Here is a 20,141-nt window from a genome sequence, read left to right on the forward strand (position 1 = left end):
GATTCTTATTATAAAGAAACTCTTGTACAAGAGAGAGAGAGAGAAAAAAAAATATAGGCAGACATACATAAGCAAACACAGATAAACAAAAATAAACAGACAAACAAACAAGTGAACACATAGACAGAAATAGTTGAAAAAAAACTTACATAAACACAAAGAACTGCAAAGGGAACAATAAAAAAAAAATACACGGACAATCTAAAACAACGGCAACCAAGATAACAGACACACAGATAGACAGACAAACAGAGACAGACAGACAGAGAATGACCCTTTCCATGTCGGCCCTGGCTCGGAGAAAGACGTGTTTACTGTCTTATTATTCATCAAAAGCGGATTTCGGGACGACTTTCAGCGGAGCGAGATGTGAGGAGAATATTTTTGGCGCTCCGAGTGAGTTAATCTGGAGTCCCGTAATTGGTCCTTTACCGTGCAGAGGGAAGGAGGGAGGGAGAGAGACTGCTCATTCCCTTCCCACTTTGCGTTTCACTTAATATCGTCCATGATTGCATTAATTAAGAGCCTAGTCATCAGGGAGGGGGATAGGGTGAGTAAGAGGCGTCTAGCAAATACTTCCTTCTCGTGCATGACTGTAAGCGTTGTCTCATTCTTTTTTGGTTTACGAATCTTTGCTCGACGTTAATTAATGCAGCTCTTAGTGCCGCGCCGACAGTCAGGGCCTTAAATATACAGTCTCGAAGCGTAGTGACCTCTGGGTTTTTCCTTTACACACTCCGACATCCTCCATTAGGCTTCAGTGTGCCTCGAATTCAACGTTGCCAGATTATCGTACTCAGAGGATAGTGTTTACCGGTTTCTGAAGCCTAAATATTACCAAGAAACATCAGGAATTAACTATTTTAACGATAAATATAAATGAATCTCGTTACTGGGGACCAGGAGACAGTTTTGGGGTCGGAAGTCGGTCATTAATTATAGGAGGCTGAGTACGACAACCTGGCACCATTGGGCCGCTCGATCCTCCTCCCTTAAATCTCAGTCGTAGAAGGAGAGGAATGAATATGGATCACTGTTGTAAGTCTTCGTGTTTGCTGCGGGTCAGGGAACGATGAAATGAACTTATAAGGAAGGAGAGAGACTTGGGGAATTAACAGAGGGCTTGAAGAAAAGGGGAGAGGACTACACGTTTATAGTAGAGGGGTGTAAGGAGACATGTAGGCTACAGATCTTTGTTTCCAATGGGGGCAGAGGAAGGAGAGAGAGAGGGAGAAGGAGATGGATGAAAGGAGGAAGTGTGTGTGTGTGTGTGTGTGTGTGTGTGCAGACCATTCCGTGAAGGACGATGTGGCTGGGAAAACTGTCTATTGCACTTAATTGCCGACAAATGGTTGTGAAGGATCGTGAGTGCAAGTGACGCCAAGGAAGGGGGAAAAAAAGATACCAAGGCGAGGCTAATGGGACGACACACACGAGAGAGAGAGAGAGAGAGAGAGAGAGAGAGAGAGAGAGAGAGAGAGAGAGAGAGAGAATCAATCCAGACAGGCCTGTGGGCGTGGGAGTGTTTTTCTTACATCAAGACGGGGCGCCGAAACGCTGCCCCGCGGCCTTGTTGACAAAGGGTTCACGGCGCCTCGGGTTGCTTTTTGAAATGGAGGCGGAGTGACGGGGCAGAAGTAGTATCAGGTGAGGCGGGGGAAAGGGTTATGTGGGACGTAGGAGCATCGGGTGTGACGGGGGAGGTTACGTGACAGGGGAGGGTTGTGTGTGACGGGGAAGTAGAATAATGTGACGGGGGTAAGGGTTGTATGTTACGGGGGAGCATCTGGTGTGACAGGGGAAGGTGCATGGGTTGTGACGGGAAAGTCGGGTGTACGCGGGTGTGACGGGAGAAAGTTGTGTGTGACGGGAGCAAGGCAGTTGTCAGACGGAATCATCGAGTATAGACAGGGAAAGAAGGAAAGCTAGCTGAGTTTGACGGTTGACCGGGGACTCGTACGTGGATTGGTTGTGATGGGAGGAAAATGTTGTTTACCGGGAAGATAATGACGTGTGAAGGTGGAGGCTAAGTGTGGAGGATTGTGTACGTGTTGAGTGAAAGAAAAGTCGAATGCGAAATGGGGTGAGCAGAAGGACTAAACTGAACCATGTGAAAAGTCCATGTGTTGAGGGTAGCCTACTAGTGTGTATGGCGTAAGGAAACTGTGTGTGTGTGTGTGTGTGAGAGAGAGAGAGAGAGAGAGAGAGAGAGAGAGAGACCACACAGACCCCATGGTGGTGCTGGGAGAAGATGGGTGAAAAAAAAAAATGAGACGTCGGGGAGAGATTGTTACAGTGAGACAGACCAAATTTATGAAGTGGCGAATGTATGTGAGAGTATAACCTGTTAGGGCAGATGTGGGTGGGGTTGGAGCTGGCGTACAAATGGGTAACGTATCTAATTTCGAAGCTGCAGGCCTTGAAAAAATCAGCGAGGAAGGCACGTGGCGTGCCGTCCATTCATCTCATCTCTCTCCAGGCCCGTAATTTTGGCAGATTTTGTGGGGGGCAAGAGGGCATAATAGGTTTATGAATTGGGTGGGGGGGAGGGTGGTTAGCGAAGCGAGCATGCGCAGGTGGGGATTTCTTTTTTAGCTAGTACTTTTAGAGGCATTTTTTGGCCGATATAGAACAGCTACATTAGAGGAGGGCTATAGCCACTTAGCTCCCCAGAAATTACGGCCCTGCTCTCTTTGCGGGTTTATCGATGATTGGAAATTTGCAGAAACCATGATGCAACCCGTCGCAACCTACCGTACGTAGTAAATTTTATTTCTCGGGTCAAAGAAATAATAGACTGACCTGAATCCACAGAGTCCAACACAACCCACCACCCGGCGATAGAACTGTTCCATTCCAGGAGTGGGAAAGACCCAATTTCTGCTGGTATTCACAGTAGCCTATGGGATGGGATGGGTACACCACTGGGTCTTGGTTGCCGTTGTACGTACCAGCCAATTGATGGAGGTATAGGGGTTCGATTTGACATGTCACCTCGGTTTCGGCCACGCCATTTTGGGGAGCTTGAAGTTGACATTGCAGGGTTGCGAGTCTAGAGCTGAATGGCACTTTGCCTCGAAGTACAAACTCTAGGAGGGGATTCCCGGAGGCGCATAGCACTGTGTTGTTGAGGCCTTCAGAGTCACCTTACAAAACACCTACTTGAGCCTCCGCCATTCTCTTCTTTTTCTTTTTTTCTCTTTCTGATTTTTTTTTATCTCACCCTGTTGTTCCTACTCTCTACCGATTCTTACTTTATGATGTCTATTCTTCTTTTTCCTTCTTATTTTTTCTCTCCTTTTCAATTTTTTTCTTCCTCACCCCTTTCCACCTTTTTTGCTATTTCCTCCCTCTCTGCTTCTTATTTTACTCTTTGCCGATGGCTCCCTTATCATCAATGTTTCCCGCTTTCCCACCACTCTCGTCTTTCTTAACAGCTCCCTCGAAGTACGTACGTATGTGTACAGACCGTAGGAGGGGATTCCGGAGGAGCATAACTGCTACCTGACGCTGTGGAGGCGATCATGAATCGGAGGTGTTGGTATGCCTGAGTTTGAATCGGAGATGTTGGTATTCGTAAGAGTTTTGTTTACATTTGCATTTGGGACGCATTTCATGTTTACCACCGCATTCCCCGAAGTCTCAATGGCCCCCTAGCCAATTTTGGTTGCTAGGGGTGAGTATGGGCAAACACTAGAATAATACCAAATTTTTGCCCGCCCCACACTAAGCGGAGTGAAGGGACTGTGTACTGTGTAAGGCACGGAAAAGCGACAAACAAGATCAACTGGCAGAATGGAGAAGGTGCGTTCAAGATATTACTGAGGCAATTCTTAGGTAATAGTCTAATATGTTTTTCTAATAACACAAATGAAACGAACAGGCTGCCACCATGGTTTTCACTGTCAACGACCCCTTCCCCAACTAACCTAGCAATCTCTGGAATCTGAGGGAAGGCAGAGATCTTAGGTGGGGGACAAAAATAGTATTTCTCGGCAAGAAAACATTGCGTGATCCTAAAGTCTAAACATTTTAAAAATATATGCAGCATTAACCAGACCTGACGACCTAGCCTAACCAAGCTGCTAAAATGGTAACCCGTCGCCGCTGAAGTAGTAACCATCGCCAATTAAATAGTAACCTATTGCCACTAAAATAGCACCCCATCGCAGATAAAACAGTAACCTATCGCCACTTAGATAGTAAACTATCACCACTAAAATAAACAAACCGAGCTCAACCGTACCTAGCCTATCCGCTAGTTTACGGGCCGAAAAATAGCAATACATCGCTTCCCCTCACACACCTGCATTCCCCCAGGGCCCCGAGCTCGTTAGGGCGGAGTAGGAAGGAGTCATTTGCGGTGAACGTTATCATGATGTCAGTTTGAATTATACTGAAATAAACACACATAAGAAACAAAGGGCCAGACGGCCTATATATAGTAGCCCCTGAGGAGGAGTTGCTCACCAAATTTCCTTCCCATCCACAAATGCGTATAATCTCCGTTTAAGGGTTTCCATTGTGTTTGCCTCTACTACATACATACTGGATTTGTTCCACTCGTCCACTACCCTGTTCATGAACCAGTTTTTGCCTCGTTCTTTTTTAACTTGAATTTATCCAACTTCCATGACCTTGAAAACAATGTTTAGGTTGATGCAGTTGGTCTTTTATTAAAAAAAAAAAACTTTGTCATTTCAGTGTAAGTAAATATATTCATCAGAATTTTTCGTTCTCCCCAGTGCTAAGAAGACACACATTTATTGAAGATGAAGGCTGTATGAGGATTCAGAGGACCAACCTAAAAGCAGCGTGATGACCTTGGGTAACAGCGACGCTCAGCGAAGTAAGTCTTTCTTTCCTTATGGTCTTCTTTCTGCAGAACGTGTAGTTACTGATGTCGTAATCTACATGTCTTGTGTCTCTACATGCCATGCTATGATTACCACTTCCGGGTTCGATCCAGACTGAGCAGTCGCCGCCGAGCTCACCCAGAAGTTTATTTTCCCTTCCGGGCTGTTCGAGAAAAGGGTTCATGAGGAAACTTTACTTTACGTGTACTGTTGGGTAACTATGTGTACTTGTGTGTTCTATGTGTACGTGCCGGACATTCCCTTTGCTGGTCTGGGAGCGATATGGCAACAGCGACGTGTGATGGGGAACGGATGTGGGAGAAAAGAAATAAAATTATGGTTGAATCAAATCAAGGTCGGTGGTTTATATGGGAGACAATAGGCAGATAATCAGAAAGTGTACATAGGTGCAAGAGCTGTAGGGGTATATAAAAAAAGGAGGAGGAGGGCAAGAAGCGATGCGAGCAAGGGAAGACGGTGGAATTGATGATAAGGAAACGAAACCCTTTAAGAAGCTGGGGTGCGAAGAGGGGTTCATCCACACTTGACCGGAGCCAGCGAGCGAGCCTGTCAACCAGCCAGCCAGCGCACGGGGGTCGTCGAAGCCACCGTTGCCAGATTATCGTACTCAGAGCCTCGTATATACCGGTTTCTGAGCCATAGTTATTGCCGAAAACCACCTATAACCAACCATTGTAACGACAACTATATATGAAGGAAGTTATTGGGGTCGAGGAGGCAGTTTTTGGGTCGGAAATCGGCAAACATGGGAGGCTGAGTACGACAATCTGGCAACGTTGGTCGAAGCCTACCCCTTTAGTCGTGAATGTTTGAGTTCCGATCAGAAAGTTTTCGTCCGCGCTCTACAAGTTGCATGGATGGCCGAAGATTGCGTGAGGGGGCGGGCGGGCAGAGGCGAGATGCTTGCACTTCGCCGCCGCCACCTCGCCCTCTCACCTTCTTTGCCTCCGGACGATTTTGGAGATTTCAAGACTAAAGTAAATGTGATAAAAATCCGTCATATCTCTCCGTCTCTGTCCGTGTCTGTTCCTGTTAATGCCTATAGCCTATGAGTTTCTGTTCATCTGTGTCTATCTCTTCCTGCCTGTCTGTATCTGTTTCTGTTCTTAACGGTGTCTGTGTCTATTTTGTGCCTGCCTGTGTCTGTGTGTGTTTGTATTTATCTTTTCCTGCCCGTCTGTGTATGTCTGTTAATGTCTCTGTATCTGTATTTACGCCTGTATTTGGGCCTGCCAGTGTGTCTGTTTCTGTCTGTATCTGTGTCTGCTTCGTTGTGTCTGTGCCTGTGTCTGTTTGTCCGTGTGTGTCTCTGCCCGCGTATATTCATTTCCTTTTCTTCGTCCCGTTTCCCATTCAGCAGCTAATAACCTTCGGGCCATTTCGTCCTATCATCGCTGGCTCGTTCATTGATATTCGGGTGACTGGCGCTCCCACACGTCTTTCATAAGTTGCAAAGGTCAAACAATTTCCCCGAGTCCTTTAGGCGGTGGCGGAGGGCGAGGGGGACGGAGGGGGAACTAGGGAGAGGAAGGGGGCGGTAAGAGAGGGGGAGGAAGGGATGGAAGGGGTGCATGGGGGAGGCAAGGGAAGGCAAGGGTAGGAAAGAGCAGGTTAAAGGGAGGAGAGGATGGAGTTGACGGCGTGGAAGTGGGTGGCTTTTGCAAGTTTTAAGCGTTGGTAGGGCGAGAGGTGCTCATTGTAAGGAGAGAGAGAGAGAGAGAGAGAGAGAGAGAGAGAGAGAGAGAGAGAGAGAGAGAGAGAGAGAGAGAGAGAGAGAGAGAGAGAGAGAGAGAGAGAGAGAGAGAGAGAGAGAGAGAGAGACTGGGGTGGAAAGAAACGTAGTAAAGTGAGAGGGGGAAGGATTTGGGATAGAGGAAGATAAGAAGATAAGATAGATAAGTGACATACCGTGTGACGCAGAGAGAGAGAGAGAGAGAGAGAGAGAGAGAGAGAGAGAGAGAGAGAGAGAGAGAGAGAGAGAGACGACAAACGGGTCCATGTTGCGTCATCTCAAGTGCCAGGTATTTCATCATAGTTTTATGGCACCGTGAAAAAAGGAATATCGAGGGCGTTGTGGCGCGCAGGCCGGCCCGCGACACGCCTTCATTACCTTGACCTCCTTCATATCCATTTCTCGGTGTCCATCTCTGCCCGGGCACGTGGAAGGGTTGGCGCCCGGCTGCCCGTGCCTTTATTTTTGTCACCATGAAGTGTAGGATACGTTATTTATTTTGCGGTTTTTGTTCTCGTTTAGCCTGGTGTGGTTTCGTTTGAGTGTGTTTCGAATTTGTCTGGATCATAACTGTTTATATTCAAATTAAACTCCTCGCTTTGTATTGTTTTAGGGTCAGTAAGTGTTTGTTAGTCGTATTCCGAATGTATGTTATGGTCAGTAATCTCTATCTATCTGTATCTATCTTTCTATCTACCTACCGCCATCTGTCTATCTACATATCTATTTATATATCTATCTGTCTATCTGTCTGTATTACCAATCTGTCTGCTAACCCATTCATTCCTTTACTCATGTTCGTGTCTTGCTATTTGTTTATCAGTCACTTGAACTGTTACTCGCACCGGTGGAGGACACTGGGTCAGGCCATGTATTGCTTCAGGATGTCAGAGTCTGAATTTGAGTGGACATTGAACACGACTGGACATCAGTAAAGCGGAAACCTGCCTCAAAACTAGAGAAAACTCTACGGAGATTCCTATCGATCGTGACCTCAGTTACTCGTGAAGAATATTCACACATTCCATCCATACTACCAGAGGTCTTCCCTAACGTTGTCAATGTTCTCTGTGATCGAAATAAGGTAAATCGCACAACATGGCATGTCAGGAACGCGGAAAGATAACAGAGCACCCCACAGACGAGAGGCTCTGTGACCGTGACATTTCTTTCTCTCCGCCGTCTGTCTGTATATGTGCCACTGATCTGCCCGCCAAATCCATGCCCACAGCCTTGACCACACCCGCGCTGCCAACGTGCACCTCCCGGAGTCATAAACGTGTGCACTGAACATGTTTTTGATAAAGTTTATGACAATGTGAGAATTTTTCGAACCCAGGTTTTGAGGAAGGGTGACATCGTATTAAAGTCCACGGTCTTGCGATGTAAATGTTGACTTTCTAATTACTGCGGGAAGGTCAGTGAACTTTTGATTTTTTCTGTTGCCTGTATTGAGTAATGTTTGGTTATTGGGTGTCATCGTAAACATGATTTTTATCAGATTAAATTTTCTTCTCTATCATTATTTTTCTAAGAATCATCTGTTTGTGACTCTGACCACTGAACTCCATTAAAAAATATCATGCTTAAATTATGTTGCTCATGTTTGGTTTAAAAATCTAAGGACTTATTATTTATTTAGCTTAATGAAATTCCACTCCAGAATTGCTCTAACCTGTGCTTTCCATGATATTAATAATTTTTCGACCGTCCATGGTTTTAGGGCATTTGCGCGTAAAAGTGTAGTCAGCATTTTATTTTTCTATTATTTTTGTGGCGAGGATAGGAAGAACAGACCTCTCATATCGGTAGGCCTTTAGTTTGTGCTCGAAAGTTTTATCTGAGCCCTTGTTCAGTGCTTCCATAAAAAATCTTAATATCACTTGTCACCTTACTAGCACCTGTTCTCGCCAAACGGTCGACTTTTATCCTCTCGCCAACAATTCCTGCACCGCCAGCACCAGGGAGAACAGACAGGCAGGCAGGCAGGCAGGCAGGTTGAGTGAGGAAGGTAGGCAAGCGAGAGGTAGGAAGACAGGCAACAAATAAATGGCATAAAACAGGCAGGCAGGCAGGCAGGTTAAGGCAGACACAAGCGAGCAAACTGGACCATATGGGAACAGACAGACAGACAGACGGACAAGCAGACAGGCAGATGGGGAAGCAGACAGAAAGGTAGACAGACAAACAGACAGACAGGCAGGCAGACAGACAGACAGGCATGCAAATATAAAGACGGGAAGACACAGACAGGACAGAAAACAAAGCAGGTAGACGAGCAGATAGGCAGACAAACAGACAGACGGGCAGACAGACAGACAGACAGACGGGAAGACAGACAGATAGATAGACCGACAGACGGACAGACGGACAGGCAGGCAGACGGATAGGCAGGGAAGTAGATAGGGAGGCAGATAGACAAGCAGATAGACAAGCAGATAGGCAGAATGGCGGGCAGGAGACTATAGGAGAGGACGTCGTGGTGGGGGGAAAGCTCTTACGTCAGTCCGGGTGCTGGCGGGGCTCTGGTAAGGCTCTGGGAGGCTCCATTAGCGAGGGGGGCGGCGCGGCGAGATGCTCCACTGGCCGCTGTCTCTCGCTATCACCCGCGGCTCTCCCTTGCTGCCGCGGACGCCCACCGACCCCCGCGGCACCCTTTTTCCCGCACTTATCCCGCCGTTTCTTAGATGGCGCTCTCCTCTCCCTTCTTACTTTCCATTCTTCCTAAACTTCCCGTGATGGAGTCTGTTGATGGCGGTGAATGACTGTGATATGTTTTTGCTATCTATGTTTTCGTGTGTGATTCTTCCCCTAACGTGTCCAAGGCGTCTGTGTCTGTTAACTCAGGAAGCGCCGTGATGGAGTCTGTAGATGCCGCTCAGTCACTATGATGCGTTTTTGCTCCTTATGTTTTTGTGTGGGACTCTTCTTCTTGGGTGTCGGCGGGGGGGGGGGGGGGGGGTGGGTCTCTTTTTCTGTTATTATTTCTTCAGCTTCGTCGGTTTGGGTCTCTCGTTGTTGCGGCTGTAAGGTCTTCAAGGTCCATTCGATAGTTAAGGACATCCGGGAGGAGCTCTCTGGAATGATGAAGATGAGGATGAAGGAACGTTATAGTTGTGGACCGGCGGTGGAGTGTGGCTGTGGCTCCTGACTGCTCTCTTTCTTTTTTTGAGGGATGACATTTCCTTTTTTTTTTTATCATCATGAGCCGCTTCCCTTACGTATTTCCTCCTATTCGTTGTCTCCATTACTGTCACTATTTCTGCTTCCTTTTCATCTTTTCTGCTTGTTCCTCTTTTTTGTCATCTTGCTCTCCTTGCTTCTACTCCTCCTCCTCGTTCTCCTTTTTCATCTTCTTCCACTCCTTGCTTCTATTCCTCCTTTTCCCCCTTGCTTGTACGGCTCTTCCTCCTTTTCCCCCTCCTATTCCTTCTTCTCTTCATCCCTCCAACTCATTCTCCATCCTTCCTCCCCTCTCTCATTCTCCTTCCTTCTCTCCTTCATTCTCCTTCCTCCTCTCCTTCATTCTCCTTCCTCCTCTCCTTCATTCTCTCCTTCATTCTTCTTCCTCCTTTCCTTCATTCTCCATCGTCCTCTCCTTCATTCTCCTTCCTTCTCTCCTTCATTCTCCCTCCTCCCTCAACCCCTCATCCTTCCTCCTCCCCTTCATTCTCCCTCTTCCTCTTCTTCATTTTCCATCCTCCTCTCCTTCATTCTCTTTCCTCCTCTCCTTCATTCTCCATCCTCCTCTCCCTCATTCTCTATTCTCCTCTCCTTCATTCTCCTTCCTCCTCTTCTTGATTCTCCTTCCTCCTCTCATTCCGTCTCCATCCTCCTCTCCTTCATTCTCCTTCCTCCTCTTCTACATTCTCCTTCCCTCCTTTTCCACTTCACTCTTCCTCTCTATGACCCTAATATTTCTCTCCCATTTTCACTCATTCCATTATTACCCTTATCCGTCTCTCAGCCTCTCTTTTCTCGTTTCTCCCTATTATTCATCTTACATTATCCCCATTATTCATCTTACATTATCCCCATTATTCATCTTACATTATTCATCAGATCTACTATCGTCTTTCTATTCATTATCTATCCCCCTTACTATCATCCTTTATCTCCTCCATCCATCCATTAGTCCTCTGCCATCTCTTCTCTCAATTCATCCTTAAGCTCCTTTATTCACTATCTATTTAAATTACTCAGTCCCTTCTGCCCTCTCTCCTCTCCATTCATCTCTGTCCTTTTATCTCTAGTTTTTCTTCCCTCTCTTTTCCCTTCTATCCACCCTTCAGTACCTTTCTTCCTCGTTTCTCCCTTCCATTCATATCTCAACCCTTCTCTGGCCTCATTTCTCCATTATCTTTGTCCTTTTATCTCTTATTTTTCTTTCCTCTCTTTTCTCTTCTATCCACCCTTCAGTACCTTTCTTCCTCGTTTCTCCCTTCCATTTATACCTCAGTCCTTCTCTGGCATAATTTCTCCACTTCAGTCATTCCTCCGCCCCGTATTCCACCCTATTCCCTCCGTCTTCCCGTCTGTCCGTCCGTCAATCACTCCCTCCCTCCCTCAGTTTCTTCTTCCATCTCATCCTCTCTTAGTCTCTCCCTTCCTTCGTCCCTCATTCACTTGCTTGCTCTTCCCTCGTCTCCTTCAGTCTTTCTCCCTCCCTTCGTCTCTTCTCATTCGCTCTCTCCCTCCCTTTCGTCCTTCATTGAGTTGCTTTTTCCCTCCCTTCAGTCTCTCTCCCTCCCTCGATCACTTCCTCTCCCTTCCTTCCCCTTTCCCTCGGCCCTGCACACTCGTCCTCGCGGGGAGCTGAATGCGAGGTGTCGGAGCGGCCGCGGATCGCCCCCTCCCGCCCTGATTGAGCCCGGCGCCCCGCAAAGCCATACGAGAGGCCATTGGGAGGGCGCCAGGCGGGGAATGAGACGTGTGTGTGTGTGTGTGTGTGTGTGTGTGTGTGTGTGTGTTGGTAAGTAGTGTGGGCGTATAGAAGTGGGACGCGTGTATGTATAAACACACACACACACACACACACACACGAGGAGAGTTTGTGAAGAAAACGAAGGATTGCAGGGAAAGTATTTTGTGACAATTATCCGACGTGAGAACTCTGTCGGGAAAGACTTGAGAAGAGGCAGGAGGAGGAGGAGGAGGAGGAGGGAAGAGGAGGAGGAGGAGGAGAGGAGGAGGAAGATGAGGGGAGGAAAATGCTCTGTGGCGCCAATTATTGCTAAGCTGTGTGTGTATGTGTGTGTGTGTGTGTGTATGTGTGTGTGTGTGTGTGTGTGTGTGTGTGTGGGTGTCCTTTTCAAAATTCCACAATGAGTTTGAAGGAAAATACAAAATGGCACGCACACACACACACACACACACACACACACACACACACACACACACACACACACACACACGCACAAAACTCACCTTGTCAGACAGGTTAACACGGAATATAAACATTTTAACCTTTGAGAATTCTAAAACGGATGAAGGACCTACAATAAAGGGTGGAAGCGAGAAAAGGATAGAGAACAAAGGTGAAAGGATCTGAGAGGGAATGACGGAATGGAGAGCGTAGAAGAATAGTGTAGAAAATATGGTTAGGGTATTTTTTTATTTTTTCCTACAACAAAGGGGACAGGGCACAAAAAAGGAAACAATAATAAAAAAGCCCGCTACTCGCTGCTCCTAAAAAAAAAAAAGAATCAAGAGGTGGCCGAAAGAGAGGTCAATTTCGGGAGGGATAAAAGAGGTGGAGGGGTTGAAAGAAAGAGGGAATAAAATCATAATCAGGTAGAATAATGAACCGGATGAAATGAGGGAGACCGAGGGAATGGACGGAGTAAAAATAATAAATAAGGAATGACGTTTTGAGAAAGCAAGGGGAAAAAAGAAAAATATGAAAATTGTATAGGGAAGGATGTGTTCGCGAGGAAGGAGAGACGTAGCAATTAGAAACAAACAAACAGATTAGGAAGATGGATGAAGTAAAACGAAGGTAAAATGGAAAGATGCAGTATTGAGAACTTATATATGGATGAGATGCATACGGAGAGAGAGAGAGAAAAAGAGGACAGGAAAGTAGGAAAACAGAGGAAGGGAGATGAAGTGGGTGCATAATGGAGAGAGAGAGAGAGAGAGAGAGAGAGAGAGAGAGAGAGAGAGAGAGAGAGAGAGAGAGAGAGAGAGAGAGAGAGAGAGAGAGAGAGAGAGAGAGAGAGAGAGAGAGAGAGAGAGAGAGAGAGAGAGAGAGAGAATGTGTGTGAGATGAAACAGACACCCTGGCGCCACGAGAGGCCTGCGGTTCGAGGAGGAGGAGGAGGAGGAGGAGGAGGAGGAAACACTCATCCCGAGCCAAAGCAGTGCCTCCTCCCCTTGTTTTGAGTTGCAACACACGAGGGCAACACAAACGGAACAGACAACGGGGCCAGAATGAAACACAACCCGCCCTTGACCAGTCTGGAGTGTGTGTGGGCGTGAGGGGAGGAGGAGGAGGAGGAGGAAAAAGAGATGCCAGGGAGGGAGGGTGGAAAGGAGTGATAGGCAGGGAGAGAAGGGTGGATAGAGATGCAAGGGGAATAGGAAGGAGGATGAAGAGAGGCAGGGAGAGAGGAAAGGAAAGAGAAAGGGAGAGTATGATGGATGGGAGAGAGGGAAAGAGAGGCAGAAAATATGGGAGAGAGAGAGATGCAAGGAAAGTGAAATGTGGGAGGGAGAGAGAGAGAGGAAGGGAGGGTGGATTCCTACACCTACACTCCACGTAATGTGTCCAAGTATGTTATTCTTTTTATGTATGCTTCAGTTTAGTATTTTATGAACCTAATATACAAAAAAAGAAGAGGCAAGCAAGGTGGGAGAGAGAGCCATGGAAGGAGACATGTGGGAGGAAAGAGGGAGAGGGAGCAGGAAGGGTAAGAAGGAGAGGAGAATGGGAGAGGGAGAGAGTGGGAGGAACAAGGTAGGGAGAGAAAAATGCTGGAGGAGGGAGAATTCTACGAGTATGTTGGAGGAGAAACTTAAAGAAAGAGGAGATAGGAAAGAGGAAGGGAGGGAGAGGCGTGGGAGGAAACGAAGAAAGGAAGAAAGAAAGGAATAAAAATGGACGTGTTAGAAGTAAGAATAAAAGAAAAATCGTCATGGGGAAGAATGAAGAAGGAAAAGCAGGCGGTAAAGAAGAAATGGAAGACTGTGATAAAGAAAACGGACAAAAGGAAAATGGGATAGTCAGGCAAGGAAAGAGAAAGGATGGGAAGGAGAAGCAATACGATAAGAAGAGAAAGGGAATGTTAATGCTTGATATAGATAAGGAGAGGGAATGGAGCAAGGAGGAATGGAGGTACGTAGGAGGAAGAAAGTGGGAAGGGAGCAAGGATGAACATTAGGAGATGAAATGAAAGAAAACGGGGGTAGGAGAGAGTGAGGAAGAAAGTGGGAAGGAGACAAGAGTGGTAAAATAAGAGAAAACGGAGGAGGGAGTAAGGAAGAAAGCGGAAATCGAGTGTCTGGGTGGATAGGAGGTGAAATAAGAGAAAACGGAGGAGGGAGTGAGGAAGTAAGAGAAAACGGAGGAGGGATGGTGTGAGGAAGAAAGTGGGAAGAGGACAAGAGTGGATAGGAGGTGGTAAAATAAGAGAAAACGGAGGAGGGAGTAAGGAAGAAAGCGGAAATCGAGTGTCTGGGTGGATAGGAGGTGAAATAAGAGAAAACGGAGGAGGGATGGTGTGAGGAAGAAAACGGGAAGAGGACAAGAGTGGATAGGAGGTGGTAAAATAAGAGAAAACGGAGGAGGGATGGTGTGAGGAAGAAAACGGGAAGGAGGCACACAGCTTAGAGGAGGAGGAAACCATTCATCATCGCGCTGCATTGCTCTCGATAACAAATAAGAAAACAGCATCTCATCATTAATAACGCCCAGTCGAGAGAGAGAGAGAGAGAGAGAGAGAGAGAGAGAGAGAGAGAGAGAGAGAGAGAGAATGACCCACTTTTCGTAGTCTGGTAAATCGAAACAAAAACAAGATAAGAGAAAAGGAAAATAGGCATCATTGAATCATTGATAAGTACAGAAAATGTTAAGCTAATGTAAGCTATAGATTCAGAAAAGTAAAGTTAGTACAGGCGGAACTTATGCATTATTTCATAAACTTAATATAAGCCCACACTCTTACCAAGGTATAGAAATAGAGGAATTCCTACTTTTCCCCTAGTACTCGCGCCCCCCTGGAAATTACTAACGCTTCCCCCGGGTTGAATTAAGAACCACTGGTCTATACCATCAGCATTACCTTCGGACAGACACATTCCCACAGTTGGTCTTCGTGGGTGAGGCAGGAAGACAGGAAGACCACGACATCGGTAATCAATTGGGTGGATGGGGGAGTGTTTGCCATCCTCGCTCTCCTGTTTGCTCTGTTTGTCTCGCCGCGGGGAGTAAATGGACGGCGACCGGGAGGGTGGAGAGTGGCGAAGAGGAGTGTGGCGAGAGGCTGAGGTGTGGCGGAGTGTGACATAAGAGTAAGGCTTGGCGGCGGAAGGGAAGGGAAAGGCAAGGCAGGGTTAAGTTAGGCCGAGGGTGTGGACTGGAGTGTGTGGAGTGAAATTGAGGTGTGGTTGGTGTGTGGGGGGAGGAGGAGTGTGTGTGTGTGTGTGTGTGTGTGTGTGTGTGTTTTGGGGAAGAGGCGATATGGGTGACAAGGAGGCTGATAAATATTTAGAGGGAACTTTAGAAGAATTTGAATTGAAATGGCTTTTGAAACTTTAAACTTTGATTTGAAATGACTGACTGACTGATTTTGACTGACCGAGACTGACTGACTGATGATTTGGACTGACTGACTGATTTCCTGACTGATGATTTGGACTGACTGACTGATTTCCTGACTGATGATTTGAACTGTTAGACTGATTGCCTGGCTAATTTGAGCTGACTGACTGACCAATGATTTGAACTGACTGACTGGTTGACTGACTGATGGACTGAACGAATGATTTAAAGCACCCATTTAAAAAAAAAAAAACGTTTGTGCTTTGAGGCCAGACCAGACGAGGACCATGAGTGCCCCCTTTGATGACGCAGTGCTTTCCCAGGGGAGTGGTTCGAACCCTTACGATAACATCCGATGCAAACTGACGGGGCCAAGACGTAAACACTCGCCCTCACCGCTACGTAAAGGTGGACGATAATGCATGTTGGAGACCGTCATGAAAAAAAATCTTTGAGCGTTTTTATTACGAGCGACACGTGTTCTAAGGATTATGCTGTACAGTTTATTTATTTAGTTGTGTTTTATTTATTTATTCATTTATCTGTTTTGTCATTTTAATTTAATTTGTGTTTGTTAGTAGATTTTGAGTAGGAATTTATATTGTTATGTCACTCCTGTTCTGTATTAATGAAATTCTCTCTCTCTCTCTCTCTCTCTCTCTCTCTCTCTCTCTCTCTCTCTCTCTCTCTCTCTCTCCTCTCCTCTCCTCTCCTCTCCTCTCCTGTTCTCTCCTCTCCTCTCCTCTCCTTTCCTCACTCCTCCTCCTTTCTCATATCTCTTCTCGTTTCTTCTTTCGCTTCTATCAGCTCTCCTCCTCCCTCACATCTCTTGCTATTTTTCTTCTCTCGCTCCTCTCCACTCCCCTCCCCCCTCCTATACTCTCTCATCTCTTTTCGCTACTTTATCTTCTCTTTTGTCTCTTAACTCTTTCTCTTTTCACATCTTGTTGTTTTTCTTCTCTTTCGCTCTCTCAGCTCTCCCTCTTTTCTCCTCTCCTCCTTCCTCCACTTCCCTCACATCTCTATCTATTATTTTTCCCTTTTGCCTCTCTCACCGCCCTCTCTCTCTCTCCCCTACTAACATCCCCGCGAGACCTTCCCAAACTTTCACCCATCGACGCCCTAATGACTCCACGAATTAGCTTTCCTCTGCGTCAAACTTATAAACATGTCGGCCTTGTTAACTTGAGCGGAGCGGTGGCGTATGGGTGAAGGGTTGAAGGGGGTAGGGGGGCATAGGACATCAGTGTGGGGGTGCCTTAAGGCTTATATTGATGGGGCAACCTTGACACGTGGGGCTCCAGGCGTGGTTGGGGGGGGGGGGGACATAGGTAAGGTACAGGTACGTTCTTAGAGTTTCAGTTGACATGGTGCTGTGGTTGTTGATTATGTAATAGTTCCCCCTTCTTGTCAAGTTGTTTTCTTTGTTTTTAGTCACCGGGAAGTGGACTCAGGTAGCGATGGTGATTAGTAAAGACGTGTAAGGTAATTTTTGTGTGTTTGTGTGTGTGTGATCTTATCTGTGTCTGTTTGTCTGTTATTTTTGTCTGTTTGTTTGTGTCGTGTTTGTCTGTTATGATCCTCTGTATTTCTTTCCTACTTCCTCTTTTTCTTCCTAGCCCTTCCTCACTACCTCCTTTACTCCTCCTCCTCCTCCTCCTCCTCCTCCTCCTCCTCCTCCTCCTTTTCCTTCCCTTGTCATACTCCTCCTCCTCCTCCTCCTCCTTTTCCTTCCCTTGTCATACTCCTCCTCCTCCTTTTCCTTCCCTTGTCATACTCCTCCTCCTCCTCCTTTTCCTCCTCTTGTCATACTCCTCCTCCTCCTCCTTTTCCTTCCCTTGTCCTCCTCCTCCTCCTCCTCCTTTTCCTCCCAAGTCATCCTCCTCCCCCTCCTCCTCCTCCTCCTTCTCCTTTTCCTCCCAAGTCATCCTCCTCCCCCTCCTCCTCCTCCTCCTTTTCCTCCCCTTGTCATCCTCCTCCTCCTCCTCCTCTCTGATTTGGTGACAGGAATGGATGAATCGAATGAAGGCCTCTCCGTCTCCATCAAATCCTCGTTCTCCATCACCAGAGTTACGTGGAGGGCGTCGCGATCGCTAGGTACATGATGCAGCGTCTCCCTCTACAGCATCTTTCGTTGATCTGGGAAGGGATTAGATCATTTGTTTCCCCCGTTTTTCAGTCTTCTTACTTATCTGTCACTTTTATTTTTTCATATCTGTGTCTGCTCATGGAAGGAATGCTGTTTGGGTCTATATGAAGTTTGATTTCCCCTTGATGTCCTCTCATGAATCTCAACAACAATAACAATAATAAATAATAATAACAAGAACTACTTTTTTTTCTTCTTTTTAGCAGAGGAGTCAGTTCAAGGGCATAAAAAAGGTAACAAATGTGAAAAAAAGCCCGCTACTCCTCCTCCTCCTCCTCCTCCTCCTACTACTACTACTACTACTACTACTGATAATAATGATAATAATAATGATAATAATAATGATAATAGTGACGATGGTGATGGTGTTTGTAACTTTGTCTCGTTACTTTCAATTTCCTTTTAACTCCTTGACTGACTTCCCGCAGACTCCTTTTATCCTTATGTACCCTTCCGGTCCTTTCCCTAGGTGCTCCCGAGTTACCAGGTATGTAGGTAGCCAGAAACTCCTCTCCTCTTCCTCCTCCTGCTTGAACTCTCTTTATTCTTCCTTGTCCTGTCTAGCTCGTGGAATGTAAGAATTGTATTACGAAAAATGTTAGTGTTTCAGTAGTGTTGGGTTAGTTTATTAGATACTTGGTTCTTGTTCTTGTTTCCACTCTCCCTCCAAAACTAATTGAGCTTTTTTTACTCTTCACTGTCGTCTAATTTCGTCTTATGTAAAAATATAATACGAAAAGCTGTTAAAGAAAGTGTCTGAGGAGAGGGCTAGTTTACTTTTGTTACTGTGTTCATGTCTAGCCCCAAACTACTCCTTCTCCTTCTTGAACTCTACTTTTTCCTTCCTCGCCTTGTCTAACTCGTGTAATGTAATAATAATAATAAGAAAATGTTAACCAAGAAAGTCATCTGTGGTTTAGTTTTTTTGCGTCACTGTGTTTTGTCTAGTCTCCCCCCCCCCCCCACCACCCCACCACCACACACACACAAAACCTTGCTTGACCTCTATTTTTTCCGTCCTTGTCTTGTCTAACGCATGTAATGTAAGCATAATTATAAGAAAATGCTAACGAAGAAAGTCATCATTGGTTTAGTGTTTTTCCGTCACTGTGTTTTGTCTAGTCCTCCCCCCCCCCAAAAAAAAAAACCTCTTGCTTGACCTCTATTTTTTCCGTCCTTGCCTTGTCTATCTCGAGCAGTGTGAAAATATCAGTACGAAAAGAGTTAATACAGAAAGTGTCAGGAGTGAGTTAGGTTCTTTTTCTAACTGTGTTCGTATCTCGCCCCCCAAAACCCCTTCTACCTCAACTTTATTTTTTTTCCTTGTCTTCTCCAACTCGTGTAATGCAAGAATATTAATACGAGCAAATTTTAGCAGCCTTAGGTCGGCATTATAAGACATTCTCGCTTTTCATATCAGCTATTTCTAAAGGTCAAAGAGGGGGTCAATCAGGTTCCAATGAGTGTTTCTTTAGGTTCACGGTTCAGAAGAAGGATTAAACTACCACCCGGGCCATAAAATTAATCCTGGAAGTGCCCCGAAAGCCTTGTCAAATATGTGAACTTGGACAACGAAATGTTTATCAATACGGCCCTTAGTATCGAGTCCCTTTATTTCCGTCACCGTGTTCTTGTCTCGCCCTTCACCCCCGTGCCATCCGTCTCCACGCGGTTCCTCCTCTATCGGACGTTAGAGCGCTCGCTGATATCCCGATACAGGAGACTGAAAGGCCGATTTTTTGAAATTTTGTTGTCATTGGAGAATCAGGGAACAGTGGGTGAGGGATGACCCTGGAGGAGGAGAGAGCGAAGAAGCAGAGGCGGCGGCGAAGAAGAAAGATGACGTGAAGGAGACAAAAGGGGTCTAGAGGAGGAGGAGGAGGAGGAGGAACATAAAGGAACATAAAGGAACACAAAGTAAGAACAAACAACAGCAGACCTGATGGTCCTTACGAGGCTGTTTGTGACGAGGACGAGGGGAAGGAAGAGGAAGAGGAAGAGGAGTTGGTGGAAGAGAAAGTGGAGAAGGAGGTGGAAGAAGAGGAAACAAAGAAACATGAAAAACCAGGCAAAATAAAGGCATTTGGCTAATAACGTAGTTGCTTGCTTCAATAATTAATTGTCCGTTTAGCTCTGTGGTCATTTCCAGTAAATCTACGGTACTATTTACTCATATTTCATTGCAAACTGTTACCCTCTCTATACTTCTACGAGTTTTCCAGTAAAGTAAGTGACATTTAGTCGGTCCTAAGCTGCTGGGGATGGCAGTTGACGCACTAGGATTAAATTAGCTTTCCTGTAGCCTCGTATTACTGATATATCAATAAATTTGTCCTCAACGCAGCTACCGAAATTAATTAGGTTGTAATGGCAGCCAATTAATTCCTTGCACATTTCCCAGTCGCGTACGAGGTCAACGTCGGTCACCAATGCAAGATCAAGTACATTATTTTATCAACTCGAGTCCAACATTACGATAAGTCTGCAACCTCTTTGGTCCCCAGTCACCGAGCTACAGTTAAAGTTGAATAAGTTGAAGGCACAGGAATTATTGCATGTTTAATTTTTTTTACAGTAGATGGGACAGAGGAGGAGGAGAAGAAAGAGGAGAAAGAGGAAAAG

At 46.0% G+C, this 20,141-nt stretch overlaps 1 long non-coding RNA gene across 1 annotated transcript in view; it reads left to right on the forward strand.

The window, feature by feature from the left end:
* The first annotated feature begins 3,511 nt into the window (after positions 1-3,511).
* Positions 3,512-20,141, forward strand: part of LOC127009009 (uncharacterized) — a 94,295-nt gene continuing 77,665 nt past the window's right edge. The window contains exons 1-2 of the long non-coding RNA XR_007761505.1: positions 3,512-3,804; positions 4,746-4,849. This is a non-coding gene — a long non-coding RNA (uncharacterized LOC127009009). The remainder of the gene's footprint in view (positions 3,805-4,745; positions 4,850-20,141) is intronic.

Source organism: Eriocheir sinensis, chromosome 39 (assembly GCF_024679095.1).
Source record: "Eriocheir sinensis breed Jianghai 21 chromosome 39, ASM2467909v1, whole genome shotgun sequence".
NCBI classification, from domain to species: Eukaryota; Metazoa; Arthropoda; class Malacostraca; order Decapoda; family Varunidae; genus Eriocheir; species Eriocheir sinensis.